The sequence below is a fragment of the Eschrichtius robustus genome, chromosome 9, assembly GCF_028021215.1.
Source record: "Eschrichtius robustus isolate mEscRob2 chromosome 9, mEscRob2.pri, whole genome shotgun sequence".
NCBI lineage: Eukaryota > Metazoa > Chordata > Mammalia > Artiodactyla > Eschrichtiidae > Eschrichtius > Eschrichtius robustus.
Genome location: NC_090832.1, coordinates 10,650,221 through 10,661,081, shown reverse-complemented (window position 1 = coordinate 10,661,081; position 10,861 = coordinate 10,650,221).

The following is a 10,861-nucleotide window of genomic DNA, read 5'->3' as shown; positions in this document are numbered from 1 at the left end:
GGTCACATATTGAGAGGTCTGAATTTATACTATTTGTTTAGAATGCTAGCCCTAAGTCCATTTTCTTGGAATGGACTCTCTAAGCCAATAAATTAACATAAAAATAGGGCCAGAGCCTTGAACACCTAGGAATCTGATAGAAGCAAGTGCAAAAGCACTCTGTGAGGTTACATTCACAACCTAGGGTTCAGAAGCTGTCTTAGTCTGTTCAGGCTGCCGTAACAAAAACCACAGACTGGGTGGTTTAAATAACAGAATATATATATATATTTTCTCAGTTCTGGAGGCTGGAAGTCCAAGATCAAGGTGTTGGCAGGTTTGGTTTTTCCTGAGGCCTTTCACCTTGGCTTGCAGACAGCTGCCTTCTTGCTGCATCTTCACGTGGCCTTTACTCCGTGTATGACATCCCTGGTGTCTCTTCCAATTCCTATAAGGAAACTAGTCATATTGGATTAGGACCCCATCCTTATGACCTTATTTAATGTTAATTAGCTCTTTAAAGGCCCTATGTCCAAATATAGTCCCACTGGGGGTTAGGGCTATAATGTATGAATTTAAGGGTGGGTACAGAATTCAGTTCATAACAGAAGCCTCTCTGAAAAACAGCTGAACCCACTGAAGATGAATTCACAACAACAACAAAACGTTATAAAGTACACAAGGAATACTACTCTAAAGGAGAGCCATCAGAGGCAAAAATCAAGAGAAGAAGCACCAAAACAACTATAGATGGCAGAACGAAATCAAAGACACTCTAAAATAAATAAAAGAGCAAAGAAATTTTAAAAAAAGAATTGAAAACATCATGAAACAATAGGACACCATGAAAATAAAGAACAGGCAAATTTGAAATGAAACAAATAGAATGTCTAGAAATGGAAATTATAGTCATTAAAATCTCACCAGATAAGTTAAACAGCATATTAGACACATCCAAAGAGAAAATTAACCAACTGGAAGATATATTTGAGGAAACCACTTAGAATGAAGTACAGAGAGAAAGAGATGGATGGTTCAGAGATGTGGAAGATAAAATGAGAAGGTCCAATGAATATGTATCATGAGACATAGGGAGAGAGTAAGAAATGGGAGACAGGCAACATTCAGAAAGAAAGACAGTAAAATTTTCTATAATGAAATGCAAGGGTCTAAAAATGGAAGTACACTGATTCCCAAGGAGGAAAAACAAAAGCAAGTATATATCTAGTTGGAGAAAAATCCAACAATTCTAAAGTTTCCCATGAAGGAAATCTCAATAAATAACAAAAAATTGGTTTCATATAGAACATATTCTCTGATCATAATGCAGTAAAATTAGAAATTACTAACAAAATAATGGCTGCTAGGAAAATGAAAATGACCATAGTATCAATAAAAAGGGTCTGGATAACACAAACTATATTAAAACATGAATTGAATCTTTTAAATGATTTCATTACCTCAATACATAGAAGAAAACAAATTTTTAAGGTATTTGGTATATACTTGTGCCTGATTATTTATAATTCTGGTTTCATGAGCAAGTAATTTTCCTTTGCCTCATGGCTATCCCTGAGACTATTTTGTTAGCCTCTGTTTGACCCTGACATTAGAGGACTATATTTTGTTGGAACTTTACAGAGTACTTTCACACACATCCTATCAGCATCTAATCTCTCCTTCTTGGTGATACAAGTCAGAGATGTATTTGCAACATCCTTAACTAGCATGCAAATCACTTACCAATATGCAAATGAACAAATACTACTGCAGTCAGAAATTTCTTGCCAAGTGATTTTACTTCCTTTCACAGCACATAGAGACCTCATCAAGTATGCCCAGTGAGCAGAGCTTTACAGAGGAAAATTACTGACATTAAGGACTGAGGAGCTTGAAGACAGTACTCTCCCACCAATAGTAAATATTAGATACAAGTTATAATAGATTTGTTGTTTAATTGATCTAATTCCAAATAGCCTTAAAATATTTTATAATGGAGCAGAGACAGTGTAAATAGAAAAACTTATTTTTCATTTAAAACCTGACTATGAAAATTAAATAGATCATTTTTGGAAAAAAAATTTTTGACTGACTTTTAAAACATGACCGCTTTGACTTTAGGCTCCCTTAAGACCTAAAATTCTGTTGAAGATTATGTTCATGTAATTTCTTTAATAAATCACCCATAGAGGCCTGCTTTGGGAGGTTTTTGTCTCTGAATGTGTTGCTAGTGAATTCTGATTGCTATTCCAGAGGGGCAGGGCACTGAGTCTTGAGAAACGTTGCACAGGCCCAGTAGCATTCAGAACCCCAGACACAACCAAATGGCAAAGCATTTGACATAAAATTCTCTCGGTGCTTATTTATTTATTTTTGGTATATGTTACTAAGATGTCTGCTCTCCTTTTCAGCTATGTTGTGCTGACCGTTCACTTTGACATGAACTCTTTCTATTCACTGGCTTCCACACGAAATCCAACCAGTCCAATAGTCTAAAAGATTTACTGAAGATTTGTGGTGGCATAATGTAGTGAAGAGTTACATCCCACACTGTGCTCACCTTCACCCCACAACCCCATGACCATGTCTTACCCCATCCCTGACCCTGGGTCCCCAGCCATCAGAAGTCCCGTTTCCTCACACAGTCTCCAGCACAGCCTCCACTGGAGCCTCGCTCTTTCCTCCAGGATTTTCTCAATGTAAACTCGTTTGCCACCTGCCCACCCCACCGCCCCGCTGCCTAGTAAGCAGGGTAATTCAGTCATCAAGTCCAAGTCCCCTAGCTTATCCAGAACCTAGTAAACTGACAGCTACAAGAATTTATCCTCAGAGAGAAATGAGGGATACAACCAACAAGAATTCCGTTACGTATAAACGTAAATGCTTTATTAAACTAGCGATACTGACATTTTTTTCCCCAAAAACACGTTTGTCTTATGAATAAATTAAAATGCAATATAAAGTAATTTTTAAAGAAATGCAGTCATCTAACAACAGGTTGGTTATATTTCCACATTATTACTAATATACCATAACTAAAATTTGAGTTTATTTTGGGGTAGACAGACACTTCTGGATTAAAGCCACATGGACCTGGCTTTTACAAAGGCTTTTACAAAGTCTAGATAGCCCTTGACTCAGACTTCAAATGCTTTTAATTCAGTTCTCATCCAAATTAATCTCAACAGGTGCTCAGTAAATATCGGTTTAATGAATGGAAGGGACTGTAAATACTACAGCTTCCAGATTCCTTGGGTCAAAAGTCTGCCTGTCTTCTGATATGTCTTCTCTTTTTTTCCCTTACTTAGTCAAAAACAAAAACAAAATACACTAGTCTCCCTTGCCCAAACCAAAAAAGAAACAAAAAAAGGAAAAATAAATGTTAATAAATTAGAATAAAATAAATTAATTAAATGTTATAACAAATATTCTTAAGATAGTAAATAAAATAATTTTTAAATAAACTTTACTTCATTCATATTTAAAAGTAAACTAAAAATGCTTACCTACCAACATATTTTAATTATATCAGATTTTAATTTAGTCACTTCATTACAATGCCTGCAATTTTATAGGCTCTTTAGTACAAGGGATAATTCATTTCTTAACATTAGTCAATTGATTAAAAAAATAAACCATTGAGCATCAAAAACAATCTGGAACCTGAAATAATGGTTTGCAAACATAGGTAGTTACTTCCACATAAAATCCTAGAATTGTGAGTTCATAGAATTTTAGAGGTTAAACTGTAGAATAATATGATTCTCAGAGATTTAGAAATATTAAAGAATTTCATTTACAAAAACCTGCCTTTAGCATTTAGGTTACTTCATCTAGCATCGATGTTCTAATTTTCCAGTGATAACACTTTGATGAGCATTAGTTAAATCAAGCAGGTTAAAACACTGCTACTGATAAACCATAAGCCCAGTGGTCTGAGCTTTAGACAATGCTCTTTCTATAAAATTGTGTATGGAATCTAACAGTGATTAACTTTTAAATCAATCCTATTTCCCTCAAAATATATAAAATTTCAGAAGATATGTGAGATAATTTGGGAAAGAGAGTATGGATAAAAAGAGGGAGTTTGAAATATGTTCCCCAAAGAGGGAATTGCAATAGAAATGATAAAGAAAAAATTTGGCAAAGTAATTAAGGAGAAAGTTCTGAGCCAGGCTTGAAATCCTCATGAATGTTCTATGCTTTATATTCTTAATTTATTTTATTCTAAAGATTTTATGAAAATGAAGATGGTCATCGTTATTCTTTGGCTTTTCATTGTTCTTTCCTAATGTTTTCCTTCTTTCTGAAACATAAATCTACCTTTGAGGTAATGATTATGTATTAAAGTTACATCAAACAACTATCTTAAGATTAAATCAAATAGAAGAATGCATTTTCTTTGGAAAATTGATTAAATCAAGGCTCCCTAGTGAGAGATATAAATAGAAATGATTTTAAATCAAATTCACTCTGGATAAGGCATCTACTGGTAAAATTAGGAATATCCTTTTAAAGCAGAATGTTTATTACACATTCTTGGAAAAACATTTTTAATACATATGAGAATGTGTTAATTTCCTTAATATCCAAATATTCTTACATATCAATAAAAAGTAAACAAGTTAACTTTAAAACAATAGATAAACAGTTTGCAGGGAAAAAAACTGATAAACATATACAAAGTTCAAGTTCAGTTATAGTTGAAGAAATGAAAATTTCTAAAATTGAAAAATGAATTTTATTTTTTCATATTGCCTGGGATGAAAATATTTGTTGTGGGTGTGGGAAACTGCAGTCTCAGATCCATCAGTAGGAGTGTAAATTGATACAAACTTTTTGGAGAGCAATTTGGCAGGATGTGTTAATTATTTTTTTTTTTAATTAATTAATTAATTAATTAATTTATGGCTGTGTTGGGTCTTCGTTTCTGTGCGAGGGCTTTCTCTAGTTGCGGCAAGCGGGGGCCACTCTTCATCGCGGTGCGCGGGCCTCTCACTGTCGCGGCCTCTCTTGCTGCGGAGCACAGGCTCCAGACGCGCACGCTCAGTAGTTGTGGCTCACGGGCCTAGTTGCTCCGTGGCCTGTGGGATCTTCCCGGACCGGGGCACGAACCCTTGTCCTCTGCATTGGCAGGCGGATTCCTAACCACTGCGCCACCAGGGAAGCCCCAGGATGTGTTAAATTTTAACACATGAGTTTTACTTTTAAATTTAAATAACACATCCTTTGATCTTACAATTCCATTTAGAAATTTACCCTATAGTTTTTTACACAGATGAACAACAATAATCATTGTCATGTTATTTGTAAATAGCCAAAAAAAACCCAAAAAAACAAAAAGCTGAAGATCCATCAATAAGGATCTACTTCTCCTAAAAGTTATGGCACATCTGTGCTTGCATGCAGATGTTTAAAGGGAGGAAATAGAGCTATATATGCTACTAGAAAGAAGTCCAAGATAAATCGTTCCATGTAGAAAAGAAAAGGCAAGTTAGAGAACATATATTGTAATCCCATTTGTCTGAAGTAAATATTTTATGTATATTCTCTGGAAAAAACACTGAGAAGTAGGAGTGTGAGAAGTACTTTTTCTTTGTACATTATTCTGTACTGTACCATGTCTTTTATTTTCTTTCTTTTTTGTTTTCTTGTTGTTCTATTTATTTGTTTGCTTGTTTGTTGCCATGAGCATGTATTATTTTTATAAAAACGTATAGCTAATGGTGAAAGTCATTTTTACCTATATTAAATATTTTGTTTAATGTCCCGAAATCGGCTGGGAGCCACAACATCTGGATTTTTTCCAAGAACAGGAACAAGATTAAGAATGTTATCAGCCCCTTTTCCTCTTGTCCCCCTCATAGCATCCCTGGTGGAGAGACTCTTCTTTAATTGTTGACTACAGAGAAAAAGGTGCCTCTGAGGCCAGAAGATGCTTAGGGACATGTGCACACCAGGTCGAAGGGGAAAGTGGGCTTTAAAAACAAGAGTTAAATGTGCTTTTGTAAAGAACCTATACTTATGTGTGGCCCTTCTTCACCTCCTCTCATACTGTCTCACTTAGCAGCTATTAATTACAAGTAAAGGAAAGTGGAGTGGAATTAAAGGCACGAAATGAAGCAAATATTTTGAAGCTCTCTTTGGTAGGAGAGATCCAATTCCAAATAACTCTTCCAATTCTAAATAGCAGCACCAAAAAGAACCAGGATTGCTTCACATCATGTAGACATCAGTTATGTGTGGAGAAAAAAAATAAAATATTCGTGCTACAGGAGAGTGACTTTTGCAGACTGAAAAGCAACTGTGATACACATACAAATGCTTATTTCAGTGAGATTTTCTGCCATTGGACTCAATGCACTGGGGGAAAAAAAATGGAAGGAGAGAAATAGGCTGTCCTAATAGCTGTTTTATTTATTTCTCTTATTTCCTCAAATTTTCTTGCAAACTCCTTTGCAGGTAAAAGTTTGTTTTATTAGGCAGTACCTTGGTTGAAGCTGCTTTTCAGAGGAGGAGGATGGATGAATCTGTCCTCTTCCTAATTGCTTTGTGAAGCCTTCCCTTCTCCCTAATCTCACTGTATTTTCTCAAGAAATGAGGCACTTACATATCCCAAGGGGTTAAATGGAGATTTCTGCTGCAGAGGGTAAAGTAGGGAGTTTGCTGCATTAATCATTGAATAACATCAATCAAGCATCCACTTGGGCAGTTAAATTTCTGTTGAACAAAGTACAGAAGTACCTGGGGAATGTCTCCCTCTTTGTAAATGGTATCATTAGACATCTGTCATGAAGGCCTTGTGAAAATAGATTTTGGGATGCAAACAAAGTCATTTCAATGATAACACAATTATAGGCACATAATGAGTAATATTCTATAAAAAATTATTGAATTAATAAATAAAATTGTAAAATAAATTATTGCACCAATTTCCTAAACAAACTATTAGTTACTTTCTTACTCCAAATTTGTGTGCTCATTGCAGCAAGAAGTACCTTCCTTAAGTGTCATTTTGATTTTTCAGACTCATTTTCAGAAACTGTAATAGGTCCAAATTTTTGCTCTCATAAAATCCATTTTGCTGACCCATGTTGAAATGTTTTTTAACAATTAGTTATCTTCTCCCTAATTTCCCTTTTTAAAAATTATTGTATATTTATATTATCTTTGCCAGCCTAGAACACACGTGAATCTGCCTCATAATTTGCTTTCTCCAGCCCAAATGCTACTTTTGCCATCTGCAATGCCTTTCACCCTCTCCTTTACCATTCCAGATCAATTCTATTCTGCTCTTATTGCCATTTGTCATTGCAGCCAGATTTGCAGGGTATAAGTACAGAGCAGTGTATTTACAATAATAAAGTTATGGAGCATTTTATTTCTGTTTTATACGGCTTCATGTCAACTCAATGCAGTCTTATTTATCTTTAGTGGAATATGAGCACATTGGAGGCAAAGTCCGCTTTCATGACTTTCTTACTCTTATCAAAATGTCTAACATATACGAGAGGCTTTATAGCCTAATGTCAAGGATCTGATAGCATCTCAGAAAAAGGTCAAAGTGACTTCATTTGAAAATAAAAAGAAATATCATATTGATGAGTCAGTAGTAAAAAAAAAAAGTGTCAAATATTTGCAAATCAATCTAAAACTATAATGAAATTCCAAATAAAGTCCCAGCTGTGGTAGATCTATGGGTTTTTTGTTTTGTTTTGTTGGAATATATTTCTAAAAGCATTCTAAGATTCATCATGGGAAATTTTTAAAAATTTATTAGGGAGAATATACCACATCAGTTATTTGCAAATATTTAAAAGCTAGAATGATTAAAGCTATGGCACTGGTAGAGAAATAGATATATAGATCAATAGAACATAACTGAGGGATCAAAATGATCCATGTACATAAGGGGAATTTAGTTTTCCCTGGAGATAATATTTTGTATCAGGGGATAAAGAATAACTTTTTCAACAACTGTTGAAATATTTGGTTATCCTCTTGGAAAAGTAAAAACTTAGATCTCTATCATATAGCAAAATAAGTACCAGATGGATTAACAGTTTCAAAGTAAGTTTAATGAAAACAAAACAACACATAAAAGTATTAGTGGATATTGTAGGCAAATATTTCTATATTATGTAAGAAGAGAGAACTTTCTGAAAAATGATACCAAAGAGAAAATAAAAAGAGAAATCCTAATAAAGTCTTAAAATCCTGCATAAAAATACCATAAACAATGTTTAACAGCAATGAACTGTCTGAAAAAAAATTAATGCTATGTAAGACAAAGGGTTAAATACTCAATGTATAAAGAGTCTTTTAAAATCAATATGAAAAAGAATGCCTTAATAGAAAAATGATCAAGGAACTTGAAAAAGCAACATATAAAAGAATAAACACTTCCTACTGTATAGCACAGGAAACTATACTCAATATCCTGAGATGAACAATAATATATATATATATATATATATACAACTGAATCACTATGCTGTACAGAAGAAATTAACACATTTTAAATCAACTATACTTCAATTTAAAAAAAGAACACAAATAGCAAACAAATTTTTAAAAATGTTTAACCATCCTAGTAATCAAAAAATGCAATCAGGGGCTTCCCTGGTGGCGCAGTGGTTGAGAATCTGCCTGCCAATGCAGAGGACACGGGTTCGAGCCCTGGTCTGGGAAGATCCCACATGCCGCGGAGCGACTGGGCCTGTGAGCCACAATTACTGAGCCTGCGCGTCTGGAGCCTGTGCTCCGCAACAAGAGAGGCCGCGATAGTGAGAGGCCCGCGCACCGCGATGAAGAGTGGCCCCCGCTCGCTGCAACTGGAGAAGGCCCTCGCATAGAAACGAAGACCCAGCGCAGCCATAAATAAATAAATAAATATTTTTTTAAAAAATCATTAAATTGTAACATCATAAACTCAGATGTAACATAAATTTAAAAGATAAGGAAATGCTTTTAATTAACTTTATGCTAATAAAATTGAAAATTTAGAAGAAAACATGCAAATTTCCAGGAAAAAATGTATATTAATTTTGCATCTATCTTGCTAAACTCTCTTATTAATTTTAATAATTTCTGTGTGGATAATTCTGGGTTTTTTACATAAAACAATCATGCAACATGTAAATTGTAACAGTATTTTTCTTCTCCCACTATCTCTTTGAATGTCTCTACAACTTTTTCTCTGGAATGCCTCTTAGAAGTATATTGAAACTTCTCATTCTGTCTTCCATGTCTCATAACCTCTCTTTATATTTCCATCTTGTTATCTCTGTGTTGCATTATGGGTGATTTATTCCGATCTATTTCTCAGTTGACTATTTTACATGATGATTCATTGAGTTTTTAATTTGAATGAATTAATCTTTTATTTCCAGGAGTCCAATTTTGTTCTGTTTCAAATCTCCTTATTCTCTGCTCATATTGTTCCTTTGTTTCATTATTTCAATTCCTTCTTTTACTTGTTTAATCATTTTAAACGTAACAATGTTTATAGTCCCTTTCAGAGTGTTCAGTATTCTGTGGTTCTTTGGGTACTAATTTTGTTAATTATTGAGACTTTTGATTGATCCTCATTTCCTCATATGGTTTATAATTTTATATTGTGAGCTCATCTTAAGCAGTGATGGTTCTTCTGTGTGAGTCCTACATACCCCAAATTATGGATTTGCCCCCTGTAATGAGGATTTACATTTGGTTCCTGGAGTTTTCATGGACCAAATTTGTGGGGTTTTTCCCAACTTTTTCATTAATCAGCTGAGAATTCTCATGCTGTAAGACCAGAATAAAATTAGATCCTACACTCAGGCTTGGGGTTTTAATTTCTTAGATGTTTCTTTTTCACTCATACTCACACTTGATTAGTACAAGATTCCTTGCTCTTTTTCATTGCTGGAGCTCTTTTTAGTGCCATTTTTATGGACTAAGCAACTTTGCAAGAGCCTGTCCTTAATTCAGCCTTTTAATTCCGGATATTCATCTTAAGTGGACCCAAGGCCATGTCTCTTGTCTCCATGTGAGGTTTATATTCCAACTCCATTCTCTAGGTGCTGGTTCTATCAGTCCAACCTTATAGCTTGAGCTACTAGAGGATTTTCCTTTCTTCCTTCCTGGCCCAATTATCTACTTTTAGAAACACAGTTTATTTGTTTATCAGTAATTTATTGTATTGATTATATTTTACCCCAAATATCTATGTGTTTATTACAGGAGTGTGTCTGCATCAGTCCCTCAGGTTGCTGAACCAGAAGTAGAAAAAAAGGCTTGATTTACACCCAAATTTACACCATATTTAAATAAATAGTCTCTGTTGAATGGGATTACAGGTGATTTTGATCTTCTATTAAAGTCTTACTTTTATTGTCTAGACTTTATACAATGACTATGCAATAGTTTTATTAGTTGAAAATATTATTAAATGATTTCAATTTTGAAAAGAAAGTTTAATGAAAGCTAGATTAGGGTATCATATTACTGTATAGTTCAGAAATTATTTTACTCTTTATCTATGTGAAGCAGGGAGAGAAGTCACACAAAATTCTAAAATTATCTTATGTCTGACTTCAGAATACATTACAAATGAAACATCACTATTTCAGGCTAAATGAGGAAAATGAATCTAAGTTAGTCTAAAGCCTGAATATTTTTAATGCTTTTTAAATTTCTTCAAGTAAATGCAATAAATGGAACAAGGAATGGTGTTATTAGGAAAGGTTCTATGTTTTATAACAAATATTAGTTGTTTTATGCTTTTAAGTAGAAAAATATTTCCCACTCCCATCTCTACTCCTCAATCCTTGTATTTACTAGTTACCATTAGAGTCATGTATCCTTGAGGTTGTTGGACTGATAACTTTAAATGTATTTA